This window comes from Triticum urartu, chromosome 7 (genome assembly GCF_003073215.2).
Source record: "Triticum urartu cultivar G1812 chromosome 7, Tu2.1, whole genome shotgun sequence".
Lineage (NCBI taxonomy): Eukaryota > Viridiplantae > Streptophyta > Magnoliopsida > Poales > Poaceae > Triticum > Triticum urartu.
The window spans coordinates 314,696,064-314,714,585 of NC_053028.1; positions in this window are offsets into that span (position 1 = coordinate 314,696,064).

Genomic DNA, 18,522 nt, shown 5'->3' on the forward strand with positions numbered 1-18,522 from the left:
CGGGAAGTAGCTACGCGCCATCCGCGGGCGGCGTATCACGTGGGGCCGCCATGTGGGCCAGACCAATCCACCTGGCTCCGGTTTATTCGTTGGGTGTTAGGAAGCCTCTGTTTGGCTGCTTCTAAGTGGATGCTATTTTTAAAAACCATTTTTTTTAAACCTGTGGCACACTTTATTCAACTCAAATAAGGGATACATCAGAAACAAGTTCAGCTAGAATAAACTGTGGAGGATCATTATCCCACGAGATTACAGAATTAGAATCATAACAACATCTAGCTAACTTGTGTGTCACTTGGTTTGCCCCTCTTGAACAATGAGCATAAGATACAGACCCGATTCTTTGAACTAATATAAAGCAGTCACTCAAAATCGCCGAATAAGGACTCAGAATATCCACTTCCCTCTTGCATGCTAAGATAATTTCGAGGCAGTTTGATTCAAAAGTGATATTGGAACATCCAGGTTGGTCTGCAAGCATCATACCATTTTTCAATGCCATCGCCTCAGCGGAAGCGGCACCGAGAACGTGACTAACCAGGGACGATGAACCAGCCAAAGCCTGTCCATGGTGGTTTCGAAGAACGGCCGCAGTAGCCCCGCATCCATCCTCCATAAAGCATGCGTCCACATTCATCTTATACATGTTGTGACAAGGTTTAGACCACTTCCCTTCAGTAATTTGGCTAGCACTCGAAGCCCCGGCATAATTCGTTGTTATTGTATGTATAGCCAGTGCCGATTTAGGAGGACTCGCCACCACTTCCCCCTTCACGGACTCCCTTCGTTGCCACCATATGTACCAGGCACCAACCAATATGATCTCTTGGAAGCCAATATGTTTCAATATCATAGACTTTTGCCTTTTATCTCGAAGTAAACTCTCAAGGATGACACATCCAGACCGGTCTAATGCATCAGCATGTGCAATCGTCTCCTAAAGGCCCAAGAACAGCCAAACTTCGTTTGCATGATCACAAGTAAACATGAGGTGCTTCAGGTCTTCTGCACCCCTTTTACAGATCGGACAGAGCGTAGAGATTGGAATGTGACGGTTTTCCAGAACAGACATACCCGGAATAATTCCATGCAACGCCTTTCAGCCAAAGATTTTAATTTTGCTGGGCACTTGTAGCTTCCAAAGAATCTCCCAAACTGGGTTTAAAGTAGATGGTCCATCATCACATCTTCTTATACGCGCTCCAAACTGGTGCTCCCACTCCGTATAGTATGCAGACCGGACTGAAAATGAGAACGACCGAGTCTTGTGCCCGGCAATAAAGTCTTTAGTTAAATGTGTGCTCAACGGGCTCTTCAAGATTCGTTCAACATCCATTGAGATAAAATTTTCTCGAATCAACACTTCATCCCAACTTCCTGTCCATGGATTAATCAATTCATTTACCGTTTGCAGAAGACACATACCCCTCCTTGAAATCACCTTCCTGGATGGGCTACCAGGGATCCAGTGGTCTTCCCAAATATTGATTAGACTTCTTGAACCCACTCTCCAGATATACTCTCTCTTGAAAGTTTGTAAACCTGTTATAATGTTTTGCCAAGTAAATGAATATCCCTTCTTAGGACCCGCCTTTAATAGATTCCCATCAGGGTAATACTTAGCTCGTAGCACACGAGCACACAGAGTTTCGGGATATGATATCAATCTCCAACTTTGCTTAGCAAGCATAGCTAGATTAAATGTGTGTAGGTCTCTGAGCCCCATGCCACCATTTTTCTTGGGAATACACATCTTCCACCATGCCCACCGATGCATCTGATTTTTCTCCTCTGTATCACCCCACCAAAACCCAGCAATGGCATCAGTAATTTCCTTACAAATTTTCTTTGGGATCTTGAAAACTGACATGGCAAAAACTGGGAGGGACTGAACTATAGCTTTAATCAGGATCTCTTTACCCCCAAGGGATAAGATCTTTTCTTTCCAGCCATGCAGTCTGTCAATCACCCTCTCTACCAAATACATGAAGTTTTCACTTCTATTGACACCCACCATGGCAGGAAGGCCCAAATATCTATCAGACACTGGTTCAGTCATGATGTTGAGTTCAGTACATATATCAGCTTTTAGTTGGACATCCACATTTGGACTGAAGAAAATACTACACTTAGCTTCACTAACCATTTGACCAGAGTTTGCACAATAAAGATCAAGTACTTGTCTCAATAAGGTTGCATTAATCAAATCAGCTTCATGAGGATTAAGGAGTCATCAACAAATAACAAGTGTGAAACTGATGGTGCATTTCTGCATACCCTTACCCCCTCAATGCCACGAACCTCCTCTGCATGAGCCAATAAACTTGATAACCCTTCCGCGCACAGCAAAAATAAGTACGGAGAGAGAGGGTCCCCCTGACGGAGTCCCCTAGAAGGAATGAACCGTTCCGTCTCCTGGTCATTAAATCTCACATTATATTTAACTGATGAGACACAAGCCATAAGAAGATCAACGAAGTCTTGTTGGAAACCCAACCGAAGCAGCATATTTTGAAGAAAAACCCACTCGACTCGGTCGTATGCTTTATGCATGTCAAGCTTGACCGCACAATAACCGGAATTTCCTTTTTTCTTATTCTTGATTGTGTGCATACTCTCATATGCGACAAGAATATTATCGGTAATAAGGCGTCCAGGGACGAAGGCACTTTTGACAGGAGATATAACATCATCAAGCAAGCTCTTTAGACGAACATCAATCATCTTAGATATAATCTTGTAAAGAGCAGTGCACAAGCTGATATGCCTATACTGTGTTACCTTCTCTGGATCGTCCACTTTCGGAATGAGAATCATGATAGTGTCATTCCACCCTTCTGGGATGATTTTTTTTGATGGATTGCCTTAAGCACTTCTTCTGTAATCGCCCCCAAGGATGTACCAACATTTTTTAAAGAATAAAGCATGCAAACCATCTTTGCCTGGGGCCTTCAAATCACCAATAGAAAAAAGTGCTCGCTTAACATCCTCCACTGAGTAGGGCTCGCTCAATACATCATTCATCGCCTGGTCTACCCGAGGAACGACCTTCTCTAGTAACCCAGGGTCAACATCATCCACCTCCGAAGCAAACAAACTCTCAAAATAATTCGAGATCACGGGGTTTAAATGTGCAAACCCCTCTTGCCAAACCCCCTGATTGTCCTTCAACTTCTTAATTTTGTTTCGCTGTTGTCGCATACTAGCGTAGTTGTGGAAGTACGCAGTGTTGCGGTCACCAAATTTCAACCAGTTCAATCTGCTCCTTTGTGACCAGTACACTTCTTCTTGTTCTAATAATTTCTCTATTTCTTCTGACAACTCCTTTTGTTTAGCAATGTTCCTGTCATTCATCTCTAGCCGAGTTACTTTCTCAAGCTCACTCTAAATAGATCTCAGCTTACACTTTGGGCTTTTTAAAATCGCTTTGTCCCAACGATGTAATTGTCCGTGCACAAAGCTCAACTGCTCCGTCAGGACACTGTCCAACAAATTTGGACTAGCCCGATCCCATGCTTCTTGTACCACGTTCTTGAATTTCTCCTCTTTCAACCACCTTGCCTCAAAACGTAGTACTGTAGTAGGATCCAGATCAGGCGCACTCCCCTCCCCCATGCACATGAGTATAGGAAGATGGTCAGACTTGTTATATTCAAGGTTTGTCAATATTGCATCAGCGAACTTATTGTTCCATGTCTCATTCGTCAAGGCCCTATCCAGCCTCTCCCTAATCTTACCTCTTTTCCAAGTAAACTTGTCACCAATAAAACCAAAATCCTCGAGATTACAAGCATATAATGCATCACGAAACATTTTCAGGAAACGTTGGGGCCTTGGATTGCCCCCTTCCTTCTCAAAGGAGTACAAGATTTCGTTCAAGTCTCCCATCATCAACCATGGCAGATTGCCACAAGTATTCAGATCACGTAAAGTTTGCCATGTCTGATGATTTTCTGCCCAGCTCGGCTCCCCATACATGCCGGTAAATCTCCATGCATCATCTATTCCTGAATCCACCAAGACATCAATAAACTTGTCTGACTTAAACCGCAACGATATATTGACATCTTTCTTCCATAGTAGTAAGAGGCCACCACTTCGGCCGTCACTCCGGACGACTTCTTTGTGGTCCATCTTTAGTCGCCTCATTAAGCAATCAGCCGGGTATTCTTCTAGGTGTGTTTCGGACAAAAATAAAACATCAGGTTTCCTTCGAGAATTAACATCAAGAAGGGCCTTAACGGATGCGTCCTGTTGAAGACCACGACAATTCCAGCTAAGAAATTTCATTGCTCCTGGTCAGGTTCCGGAACAAGTCGATTTAGCAAACGAACAGAAATCAGAAAACCAACCGTAATCAGCACGATACAGAGGGACAAAAACCAATCACAACACCTTTGTAAGGCAAACGGAGTTGCGCGGGACTGATAACCAGCTTTGCTAGACACGTGCTGGGACAAAGATTGTGCAGGCAACAGATCCTTCAAAACAGTTTGTAGCAGATCGCAGAGATAACAACGCCCATGCTAGAACAACTCTTCTCCTTCTCTCATCAGGGCATCAAGTTCACAGCCGAGAGGAGCACATGACCCCAGCGAGGGCAGTGGCCGGGTAGGCGGTAACTGCCGCCGGCGGCGGCGACCAAACTTTAATCGCCTTACAATCGCGTTAGCCAGGAAAAACGATTGTCATCAAAGTGTTACAACACACTGCTATTTTTAAAATCTTACTAGTAAGATAAGATCATCTTATAATAGAAGATGTATACGTAAAAATAACTACCTTTTACACCACCTCTCCAATAGATGGTGTAGATGTAAAGAAAAAATAGCATACCATCTCCATTTCTCAAAGATGTAAACTACAACACTTCACAGTGCAAATTTGCATCTCCATCATATGAAGATGTAAAAACGCAACCGCCCACCAACTGCCCAACTGTCGTTCATTTGTCTTCCTCGCGACTAGCCGTCGTCAGATTCCCGCCCGTCCGCCTCCCGCCGATGCCGATGACCCTATCGCTTTCTCCGACTCCGCCGCCGGTGCCCTGACCCACCTCGCCGCGGCCACCTCCTCCGCGCCAACCTTCCCCAATGTGGATGCCGCCGCCCTAGGTTTGCCCCACCCGGCCGGTCACCATCATGCCGGAGGCTGCAAAGAAGCAGCGGGCCACCAAGCCATGCGGTGGAGGCGTGAAGCGTTCAGCGGCACGGAACCACAACCCGACGGGGTACCAACCTCGGTCGGCAAAATCTCGAAGCCGGACGCGGCTACGTCGGGCGATTTGTAGTCGGCGCCGACCTTGGCGTCCTCCTCTAGCCATAGAGCTTCTCATCAACCTCCTCCTCTGCCGCCGCTGGCCATGGAGGAAGATGTGTCCACACCGACGACTACCGCATCCAATGTGTTCGATGATATGTCGCAAAGGTAAAAAAACTGTTTGTGCATTTCTTTGTCGTTTCAATTATCGATTCCAATAGAATGTGAAATTGATTACGTGTACGTCCATTTGTAGTCTCGATGATGAAACTTTCATGTGCGCAGCAAATGTGACAAATGATGATTATTCACATGATTATGCATCACAAGAATATGAAACTCCAAAATATGGTGACGACAATCTCGACATGGATGATGAGGGCTTCGTTATGAAGGGAAGAACTGCAAATTACATCGCATGGAAGAAAGTCTCTCAAGATGCAACCGTTGGGACCGACCAATCCACCAACATTTATTGGCAAAGCATCAAGGAGTACTTCGATGCGCGCAACACTAGTGACCACTATTGCTCAAGTGACTCCCTTCATTAGTGTTGGGGCACCATCAACGCCGAATGTCAAAAGTGGGCAGATTTCTTGGCAAGTGTTGATCGCATGAACCCAAGTGGTTGCGGTGATAGTGACTTGGTAATAATCATTTGTTCTTGTCTGCTTTCTCTACTTTCCGCAATTGCTGAAATGTTGACTAGTTTGATGATGACATGTTGGTTGTTTTTTGGTAGAAAATGATTGCAAAAGGATTATTTCGAGATAGGAACAACAAAGGAGAGAAGAGGAAGAAGAAAAGAAGAGCTTTCACTTTTCAACATAGTTACAAAGAGCTCAAGGATGAGGAGAAGTGGAAAACCATAGAAGTTTTCGATGCTTCAAAGAAGAAAAGTGTGGTGGTGGAGGATGAAGAAGATGTCCTTGGTGATGACAGAAGGAGCCCAACCCCTTACTCGACGACTAAACCATATAGGCCCGATGGAACTAAGAAAGTGAAGGGAACCAAGGCCTAAGACAATGATAAGGATGAAGGAAATATGCCCTAGAGGCAATAATAAAGTTATTATTTATATTTCCTTATATCATGATAAATGTTTATTATTCATGCTAGAATTGTATTAACCGGAAACTTAGTACATGTGTGAATACATAGACAAACAGAGTGTCCCTAGTATGCCTCTACTTGACTAGCTCGTTAATCAAAGATGGTTAAGTTTCCTAGCCATATACATGTGTTGTCATTTGATGAATGGGATCACATCATTAGAGAATGATGTGATGGACAAGACCCATCCGTTAGCTTAGCTCTATGATCATTTAGTTTATTGGTATTGCTTTCTTCATGACTTATACATGTTCCTATGACTATGAGATTATGCAACTCTCGAATACTGGAGGAATACTTAGTGTGCTATCAAACATCACAACGTAACTGGGTGATTATAAAGATGCTCTACAGGTGTCTCTGATGGTGTATGTTGAGTTGGCATAGATCGAGATTAGGATTTGTCACTCGAGTATCGGAGAGGTATCTCTAGGCCCTCTCAGTAATGCATATCATAAGAAGCCTTGGCATTTCTGATATTATATGTGGATGACGTATTATTGATCGGAAATGATACTGAATTTCTGAATAGCATAAAAGGATACTTGAATAAGAATTTTTCAGTGAAAGACCTTGGTGAAGATGCTTATATATTGGGCATCAAGATCTATAGAGATAGATCAAGACGCTTAATTGGACTTTCACAAAGCACATACCTTGTTAAAGTTTTGAAGAAGTTCAAAATGGATCAGTCAAAGAAAGGGTTCTTGCCTGTGTTACAAGGTGTGAAGTTGAGTCAGACTCAATGCCCGACCACTGCAGAAGATAGAGAGAAAATGAAAGTCATTCCCTATGCCTTAGCCATAGGTTCTATCATGTATGCAATGCTGTGTACCAGACCTGATGCGTGCCTTGCTATTAGTTTAGCAGGGAGGTACCAAAGTAATCCAGGAGTGGATCACTGGACAGCGGCCGAGAACATCCTGAAATACCTGAAAAGGACTAAGGATATGTTTCTCGTTTATGGAGGTGACAAAGAGCTCGTCGTAAACGGTTACGTCGATTCAAGCTTTGACACTGATCCGGATGACTCTAAGTCACAAACCAGATACGTATTTTTATTGAATGGTGGAGCTGTCAGTTGGTGCAGTTCTAAGCAGGGCGTCGTGGCGGGATCTACGTGTGAAGCGGAGTACATAGCTGCTTCGGAAGCAGCAAATGAAGGAGTCTAGATGAAGGAGTTCATATCCGATCTAGGTGTAATACCTAGTGCATCGGGTCCAATGAAAATCTTTTATGACAATACTAGTGCTTACCTTGGCAAAGGAATCCAGATTTCACAAGAGAACCAAGCACATCAAGAGACGCTTCAATTCCATCCGCGGTCAAGTCAAGGAGGGAGACATAGAGATTTGGAAGATACATACGGGTCTGAATGTTGCAGACCCGTTGACTAAGCCTCTCTCAGGAGCAAAACAGGATCAACACCAAGACTCCATGGGTGTTAGAATCATTATTGTGTAGTCTAGATTATTGACTCTAGTGCAAGTGGGGGACTGAAGGAAATATGCCCTAGAGGCAATAATAAAATTGTTATTTATATTTCCATATATCATGATAAATGTTTATTATTCATGCTAGAATTGTATTAACCGGAAACTTAGTACATGTGTGAATACATAGACAAAAAGAGTGTCCCTAGCATGCCTCTACTTGACTAGCTCGTTAATCAAAGATGGTTAAGTTTCCTAGCCATAGACATGTGTTGTCATTTGATGAACGGGGTCACATCATTAGAGAATGATGTGATAGACAAGATCCATCCGTTAGCTTAGCACTATGACCGTTTAGTTTATTGCTATTTCTTTCTTCATGACTTATACATGTTCCTATGACTATGAGATTATGCAACTCCCAAATACCGGAGGAATACTTAGTGTGTTATCAAACGTCACAATGTAACCGGGTAATTATAAAGATGCTCTATAGGTGTCTCCGATGGTGTTTGTTGAGTTGGCATAGATCGAGATTAGGATTTGTCACTCCGAGTATCGGAGAGGTATCTCTGGGCCCTCTCGATAATGCACATCACCATGAGACTTGCAAGCAATGTGACTAATGAGTTAGTCACGGGGTGATGTATTACGGAACGAGTAAAGAGACTTGCCGGTGACAAGATTGAACTAGGTATTATGATATCGACGATCGAATCTCGGGTAAGTAATAATATCGATGACAAAGGGAACAACGTATGTTGTTGTAACACCCTCGATGCGACTATAGCTCCCACGTGTCTTGTAACACCCTCGATGCGACTATAGCTCCCACGTGTCGAGGCACGACTTAGAGACATAATCGCATTGAGGCATATGTCGGCAAAGTTAGGCCAATCTTCACAAAACATCCCATGTATATAATAATAAAAGGGGAGATAACATAGTTGGCTTTACACTCGCCACGTCAATCAAGTGCATAAATAACATACATCATCCAAACACTCATGGCCCGACTACGGTGCCAAAATAAAAAGAGAACCCAGCATGCGACACGGTCCCAATCACCCCCAACTGGGCACCACTACTTGATCATCGGGAAAGAACCTAGTAACGCTGAGAGGTCTTCGTCGAACTCCCACTGAGCTCATACGCGTCTCCTGGAGCGGAATCATCAGGGCCCTGCATCTTGTTGTAATAGTAATCTGTGAGCCACAGGGACTCAGCAATCTCGCACCCTCGCGATTAAGACTATTTAAGCTTATAGGTATGGCAAGGTAAATATAAGTGGAGCTGCAGCAAGCGACTAGAAAGTATGGTGGCTAACTTATTCGCAAAAGAGGGCGAGAAGAGGAGGCAAAGCGCGAGCGAGAAACTAGAGAGCAACCTGCGCAAACATTACTCCAACACCGTGTCCACTTCCCGGACTCCGCCGAGAAGAGGCCATCACGGTAACACACTCAGTTGATTCATTTTAATTAAATTAAGGTTCAAGTTATCTACAACCGGACATTAACAAATTCCCATCTGCCCATAACTGCGGGCACGGCTTTCGAAAGTTCAAATCCCTGCAGGGGAGTCCCAACTTAGCCCATGACAAGCTCTCATGGTCAACGAAGGAATAGACCTCCTCCCAAGACGTTCCGATCAGACTCGGTATCTCGGTAATTCAAGACACTTCGACAGGTTAAAACAAGACCAGCAACACCACCCGAATGTGCCGACAAATCCCGATAGGAGCTGCACATATCTCGTTCTCAGGGCACATATCTCGTTCTCAGGGCACACTCAGATGAGCCAGACGTCGGGTAGGCCAGCCTAGAGTTGCCCCTGGTAGCCCCGGACATCGCCCGGTTGGACCAACACTCAGAGGAGCACTAGCCCGGGGGGGTAAAATAAGATGACCCTTGAGTCTGCAGAACCCAAGGGAAAGAAAAGGCTAGGTGGCGAATGGTAAAACCAATGTTGGGCATTGCTGGAAAAGCTTTAATCAACGCGAAATATCAAGGGGTTCCCATTATAACCCAACTGCGTAAGGAACGCAAAATCCGGGAACATAACACCGATATGACGGAAACTAGGGCGGCAAGAGTGGAACAAAACACTAGGCGAGAGGCCGAGCCTTCCACCCTTTACCAAGTATATAGATGCATTAAGATAACATGGCAATATAATTATATCCCAACAAGTAAATAAATGTTCCAACAAGGAACGGGCTCCAATCTTCACCTGCAACTAGCAACGCTATAAGAGGGGTTGAGCAAAGCGGTAACATAGCCAATCAACGGTTTTCTAGGACAAGGTGGGTTAGAGGTTTGACATGGCAATTTGGGAGGCTTTCAAGCAAGTGGTAGGCATCGTAGCAATGGCATAGCAAAAGAGCGATCAAACTAGCATAGCAAAGTTAGTAGTGATTTCGAGGGTATGATCATCTTGCTTGCACAGTTGTCAGAGTTGACTGGATCCTAAAAAGCAAACTCAACGGGCTCCTCGTTAGTGAACTCGTCTCCCGGCTCTACCCAAACAAGACAAACAAGCAACAAGGATACAATCAACCACGTGCAAACTCAAACAACACGATGCAAAGATGATATGCTATGCGGGATGCGATGCGGGATGCAAAATGCAAAATATGACAGAAAATTCATAAACCTGGCCTCAACATGGAAATCCAAGTGTGCCACTGGAAAGATGAGATGAAATCGCTTGAAAATGATATAAAGAACGCCGGAATCGGAGTTACGGTTTAGAAATGGCAAGCGATTCAAAAATGACACTGGTCTGCGATTTACAGCAAGTAGGCCTCTAAATACAATGAGATGAACATGCTACAGCACCCAAACATGACAACAAAATACATGGCAGGGATGCACACAAGATTCTTAACAAAAGTCTAGCACTGAGCTACGGCCAAATCATCCATTAACAGGTTCAAACAAGCATGGCAAAAATGTAAATGGCAAACAGATCTCAGACTCAGTGAAATCAACACTTGTCTGGAATTTCAGATCAGGTAGCCCTCTTCGGAGCAACAAAACTACATGCTACAGGACCTGATCATGGCAAAGTATAGCATGGCATGGAGCTACTCAAAGAGCTTAACAAAAGTCCCTTAGTGACCTTGAGCCAAAAGGGATTAGAAAATACAATTGCAAGCATGTGAACATAGCAAAAACATAATCAGCTTCAGACTTGGTGAAAAACTGACACATGCTGAAATATAACTCAAGTAGGCATGTTTACGAGCTCGATGCACTCACTATAGAGCAAGTCATGGCAAGACAAGCATACATCCATCAAGAAGGCACAAAATGCAAGCTAGACACGGCAAGAACAATAGCATAGCATGCACGGATCAACTACAACATCACCGGCAAAATTGCAAACAAGTTGACAATCTGCCCAGATTCACAAAGTAGCAAAAGTAGAGCTCGATTGACTCAAGCTAGGGTGCTCCATAATTTCAAACAAAGACATGGATGGATAGAGCACTACAAGATTAACAAAACTCCCTTACTGATCATCCTCGAAAGAGGCATGGATCACTAGGAAACAACAAGAACATATGGCATCATGAGATAAACAGCTCCAGGACTTGGTGAAATTACTAAGTCCCTGAAAACAGACTTAGCAAGTGCACCACTTTGCAAGATTGCACAAGTCACCACACACATCCTAAAAATACATGGGTTGCACCTCTGGAAAGATGACAAAACCCTTAACAAAACACATGTAGAACTCACGGGCATATCATGCACACAATAATCATGGCAAAAATGAAAAAAGTGCTAAATGGAGTAGCAGATCTGACAATTAACTCAAGTAGCCCTCTTCTAACAGCATTTCTGGCATCAAGATGAACTCAAATGAAAATTATGCAATGTAATGAAATGATGTACTCTCTGAGATGAACATTTTGATATGCTATATGCATGAATCGGAGCTACAGATGCAAAGTTACGGAGCCGCGAACATGGGCATATGAACTAAAAATTCTGAGGACTTAGGAAAAATTCAACCTCCGGATCTGGATCTAGGGTTTCGGGGGCACGCGGCCCGAGGTTCGCCGGCGCGAGCTGGAGCTCGCCGGAGTTGAGCCGGAGAAGAAGAAGACGGCCAGGGCGATCGGATCCGTGCGGGGAGGCGAGGCCATAGGAGGAGGAGGAGATGGCCGGCCGCGGCGTAGCTCGGCTCCGGCCGGCGGAGCGCGAGGCGGCGGGGAGGAGTGCAGTGGCCGGGTCTGGCCGGCGAGGGGCTTGGCGGCGGAGGGCGACGAGGCGGCGGCCGGGCGCGGGGAAGAAGGCGGCGGCGGGTGCGGGTGAGGTGGCCCGGTTCGGCGCGTGAGAGGGCCGGCCTCGGGCCCGTGCGGGCCGCGGCGGCGGCGGGCGCCGGGTGCCACGTGGCGGCGCGCTACTGGCGCGGGGCGGCGGCGGCAGCTTCGTCCGCCCGGACCAGACGTGTCCGGCGCGGCGCGGTGGATTTTTTTTAGGGTTTCGGGGAGGAAGGAGATCCGAAAACGGAGGGGTTCTATATATAGGCATAGAGGGAGCTAGGAGAGTCTAAATGAGGTGCGGTTTTCGGCCACGCGATCGTGATCGAACGCTCTAGATGATGGAGCAGAGTTTGGTGGGTTTTGGGCCAAAATAGAGGGGTGTTGGGCTGCAACACACACAAGGCCTTTTCGGTCCCTCGGTTAACCGTTGGAGTATCAAACGAAGTCCAAATGGTACGAAACTTGACAGGCGGTCTACCGGTAGTAAACCAAGGCTGCTTGGCAAGTCTCAGTCCAATACGGAAATGTTTAATCCCCACACACGAAACAAAGCTAGAAATGGCCACAGGAGGAGAACGAAGCACCGGAATGCAAAACGGACAACGGGAAAAAATGCTCGAATGCCTGAGACGAGCACGTATGCAGATGCAATGCACATGATGACATGATATGAGATGCATGACAACGACAAAAACACGCGGAGACAAAACCCGAACCCGAGGAAATAAATATAACTTAAAGCCGGAGACGGCAAGAGTTGGAGTACAAATTGGGAAAGTTACATCCGGGGTGTTACAACACTCCACCACTACGAAAGGATTTCGTCCCGAGATCTAGGACTGAAAGAACGCCGGGTACTCAGAACGGAGGTGATCCTCGTGTTCCCAGGTAGCTTCACAGTCGGAATGGTGTGACCACTTGACTTTGAGAAATTTGATTGACTTGTTGCGAGTCTTGCGTTCAGTCTCTTCAAGAATAGCAACTGGGTGCTCACGATAAGAGAGACCTTCTTGGAGCTCAATGTCCTCGAAGTTGACGGTGCGGTCAGGAGTCTTGAAGCACTTTCGAAGCTGAGAAACGTGGAACACCTCATGAACATTTGCAAAGTTTGAAGGAAGCTCGAGTTGATAGGCGAGGTCGCCTCTCTTGCTGACAATCTTGAAAGGTCCCACGTATCTAGGGGCAAGCTTCCCTTTGATACCGAAGCGACGAGTACCTTTCATAGGAGAGACGCGGAGGTAAACATGATCTCCGATCTCGAAAGCCAAATCACGGTGCTTACTATCATAGGAGCTCTTCTGGCGGGACTGGGCTGCTTTGAGGTTATCACGAATGACTTTACACATTTCTTCTGCCTCTGTGATTAAGTCATTACCCAAAAGCTGACGTTCACCGGTTTCAGACCAGTTGAGAGGGGTACGGCACTTCCTGCCATACAGAATTTCAAATGGGGCCTTGCCCGAACTTGCTTGAAAACTGTTGTTGTAGGAGAATTCAGCATAAGGAAGACAATCCTCCCACTTCATGCCGAAGGAGATCACACAAGCCCTGAGCATATCTTCAAGAATCTGGTTGACACGCTCGACTTGACCGCTTGTTTGAGGATGGAAAGCCGTGCTGAAGCGGATGTTGGTGCCCATGGCCTTCTGAAAAGAATCCCAAAACTTCGAGGTAAAGATGCTGCCACGGTCTGAAGAGATCACTTATGGAATACCGTGCAGAGAGACAATTTGAGAGGTATAGAGTTCCGCCAATTGAGCTGCAGTGATCGACTCTTTGATAGGCAGAAAGTGAGCCACTTTGGTGAGTTTGTCGATGACAATGAATATAGCATCATTGCCACGCTTGGACTTAGGAAACCCAGTCACGAAGTCCATTTCAATGTGGTCAAACATCCATTCTGGAATGGCAAGAGGTTGGAGGAGACCTGCTGGCCTTTGGTGTTCTGCCTTCACTCTTCTGCAGACATCACATTCATTCACGAATTGAGCAATCTCGTGTTTCATTCGAGTCCACCAATAAGCTTGCTTGAGGTCCTGATACATCTTCGTGCTCCCAGGGTGGATGGAGAGGAGAGAATTCTGAGCCTCGTTCATGACACTTTACGGAGGTCACCTTTGGGTACAACAATACGATCCTCGAAGAAGAGAGTGTCCTTGTCATCAAGGCGGTAGCACTTGTACTTGGACTTGCTCTTGGCAATCCCAATCTTCACCTTTTTCACCATAGCATCAAGAAGCTGGGCTTGGCGAATCTGGTCTTCCAAGGTAGGAGAGACTTGAAGGTTGGCGAGGAAACCTTGAGGAACAACTTGCAGATTAAGTTTGCGGAAAGCTTCACAAAGCTCGGGTTGATAAGGCTTGAGAATCAGACTGTTGCAGTAGGCCTTTCTGCTCAATGCGTCAGCAATCACATTGGCCTTGCCTGGAGTATACTCGATACTCGGATTATACTCTTGAATCATTTCGACCCATCGAATTTGCCTGAGGTTGAGATTAGGCTGAGTGAAGATGTACTTGAGACTCTTGTGATTAGTGAAAATGTCCACTTTTCTTCCCAATAGAAGATGTCTGCAAGTCAAAAGAGCATGCACAACTGCTGCCAACTCGAGATCATGAGTGGGTTAGTTCTTCTCATTAGGCTTCAACTGGCGAGATGTATAAGCAACAACTTTCTTCTCTTGCATCAATACTGCGCCAAGACCTAGGAGAGAGGCATCACAAAAGACCTCGTACGGCTTGGATTCATCAGGCGGAGTCAGAACTGGAGCGGTGATCAATTTCTCTTTCAAAGTGTTGAAAGCAATATCACACTCCGGAGACCAAACATACTTGACGTGCTTCTGAAGAAGATTTGAGAGAGGCTTCGCGATCTTAGAGAAGTTTTCAACGAATCTTCGGCAATAGCTTGCGAGACCGAGAAAACTGCGGAGTTGCTTCACGTTCTGAGGAGGTTCCCAATTCACAATTGCAGACACCTTCTCAGGATTCACGGCAATGCCCTTGGCAGAGATGATATGACCAAGATAAAGAACCTCATCGAGCCAAAATTCACACTTGGAGAACTTGGCGTAGAACTGATGTTCTCTGAGCTTATCAAGAACCAAACGCAAGTGCTTGGCATGATCTTCCTTATTCTTGGAGAAAACCAAAATGTCATCGAGATAGACCAAAACGAAGTCGTTGGTGTAGGCGTTGAAGATGAAGTTCATCATTCGAGAGAACGTCGGAGGAGCGTTGGCGAGGCCAAAAGACATGACAGTGTATTCATAAGAACCAAAGCTTGTTCTGAATGTTGTCTTGGGAATATCTTATTCATGAATGCGAATCTGGTGATAACCCATACGGAGATCAAGCTTGGAGAATACTTGGGCACCTTTGAGTTGTTCGAACAGCTCATTGATGTTGGGAAGTGGGTATTTGTTCTTGATGGTCTTCTTGTTCACTAGACGGTAATCAACACAAAGTCGGTCCGTTCCATCCTTCTTCTTCACAAAAAGAACACCACAACCCCACGGAGAAGAACTAGGCCGGATAAGACCCATTTTCTCTTGAATATCGAGTTGCTTCTTTAGCTCCTTCAAATCTTCAGGTCCGAGCTTGTAAGGACGTTTGCACACAGGTTCCGTGCCAGGCTCAAGATCAATAACGAATTCAACTGGCCGGTGCAGAGGCATTCCTGGGAGCTCTTCTGGAAAGACGTCTTGGTATTCGCAAACGACTGGAATTTGAGAGATGGCATCCAATTCGCCCTTCTCATTGAGAGAAAATAGACGGATAGTATCATCACGAGCGGCAAAGACAATTACATCCTCAGACGAATGAGTCAATTGAATCTGCCTGGCTGCACAATCAAGCTGAGCCTTGTGCTTAGAAAGTCAATCCATTCCGAGAATAAGATCAATATCCGAGTTACCAAGAACCACCGGAGAAGAGAGAAACTTGTAATCGCCCAATGTGATAGAAACATCTGGGGCAATAGCGCTTGCATTCATGAATTTACCCAGAGAAACAACAGATAACTGTCTAGGCAAATCTTGCAAAGGAAACTCATGCTTAGAAACAAATGGCCTCGAGATGAAACTATGCGATGCACCCGTGTCAAAAAGAACTTTTGCAGGAATATCATTAACAGGAAGGTTACCCATGATGACATCTGATGAGTCCTCTGCCTAAGCTGCATTCATCAAGTTGACCTTGGCGGACTTGGGGTTATGCTTGACCACAGCTGTACTTGCCGATCTGACAGGAGGAGGAGGAAGACGCCTATGGTTGAAACACTTGTTGGCATAGTGACCCTTCTGTTGGCACTTGTTGCACGTGAGCTCTGAAAGCGGACGGTGGTACGGAGCACTCGATCTTGGAGCTTGAGACGAAGTCTTGTTCTGAAAGCCAGTGTTGGGTGGGTGGGAAGAACCACTGCCACCTTTGCTCTTCTGCTGATACGGCTGACGGAACGGAGGAGGAGGAAGCCAATACTTGTGCTGCTTGGCCACTTGAGTAGAGGAAGAAGGAGTAACATCTCTGACTCGCTTCTTGGAAGCATCACACCTCAACTGAGCAGCCTCTTGCTTCAGTGCCATGTTGTAGAACTCATCGTACCTCAAGGGCTCAAAGAGAACAAGAGCTAGCTGGATTTCTTCTCTGAGACCACCCCTGAACTGATATATCATGCTCTTCTCATCAGGCACGTCCTTCTTGGCAAAGCGGGCGAGCTTCTGAAACAACTTGTTGTAGTCATAGACAGACAAAGAGCCTTGCTTCAGATTGCGGAATTCCTCACGCTTGCTTTCAACCACGCTCTGAGGAATATGATGAGCTCGGAAATCTCGACGGAAATCATCCCAAGTGATAACACGTCCACCTCGGGAATCCTTGTACTGCTGGAACCATTCTGCAGCTTGATCTTTGAGTTGGAAGGAAGCGAACTTGACAAAGTCCTCAGGCCTGACGTTACTGCACTCGAAATGCTTGCACAGGTCCACAAGCCAATCGTCAGCATCGGTTGCCTCAACACAATTGCTGAAAGTCTTTGGCCTGTTAGCAAGGAACTGGTTGAGTGTAGCAAAGTGATTCTGATTGCTGCCTTGATTCCCTTGGTTGCGCTCTTGAAGAATTTGCATGATCAACTGTGTGTTTGCATTGGTTGCGGCCATCACAGCTTGCCATGCCTCTGGAGGAGGTGGAGGTGGTGGCGGATCAGGATCAGGATTCGGAGTCGTGCGCGTTGGAGGAGCCATCCTGAAGAGGTTGACCACCATTAGCACATTGATAGACAAATATCGAAGCTGAATCGAACGGAATGAAAATTGCAACATATAGTCTTCACATCCGAACAAAATGAACGAATGCGTTCCTCTTGAAATGGTCACATATCCATAAATTGAGAAGCCACGTAGAATTAAGGTAGAGAAATAAATCAACAAGGTACGGATCAAGAACGAATAATCGGTAAGAAATCCCAATCTCAAACCAATATCCGTGGAAGAAGAACTAGAGCTACTAGAATTCCCACCTATGAAACTCCCGAACCTTTCCGGTTATGCAATCAGGTGTTGGGGATACAGGGGAAGCATAATATCTCACCCAAACTAGCAAATCCTACATCCAGCTGTATCCATCCTTCAACACATAACCATGAAACCTTCGGAAATCATCTACCTCAACCTTCGAAAAGCATCTGTTATACAAGTTATGGCGATACTCCCGAACTCCCGCCCCAGTACTGGGTGGCGTCGAGGTTATCTCACCAACGAAATGCATAAAAGAGATTTTCGATGTCGGCGTACTAAACTCAGGTATTCCAGAACTGCAATGATAAAATTATGATGACAACACCTCAGAACTCAACTCCCTGGGACACTTCCACTAAACCCCTGACAGGAGGCACCAAGACAATGTTCTCATCATAAAACCATCGGAACGATTCCAAGATACCCGCGTGATCCTAAAATTTTTTTTAGTGAAATTTGAGAAGAGAAGAGTCAAAACTCTACGTCAGGATGCCTTACTAGAGCGATGAGGAGACTGGGAAGTAAAAAGAATTCCTAAACTCTCCCATATATAATTCCTAAAGACTCAAAACATTTTTTTCTAGACACAACTCGGCCGCTAAAAACGATCAAGCAATGGGGCTCCTAAGGTCGGGGAAGGCTCTGATTACCAACTTGTAACACCCTCGATGCGACTATAGCTCCCACGTGTCGAGGCACGACTTAGAGACATAATCGCATTGAAGGCATATGTCGCAAGTTAGGCAATCTTCACAACATCCCATGTAATATAAACACTCATGGCCCGACTACGGTGCCAAAATAAAAGATAACCCAACAAGCGACACGGTCCCGATCACCCCCAACTGGGCACCACTACTGATCATCAGGAAAGGAAACGTAGTATCGTTGAGAGTCTTTGTCGAACTCCCACTTGATCTCAAACGCGTCTC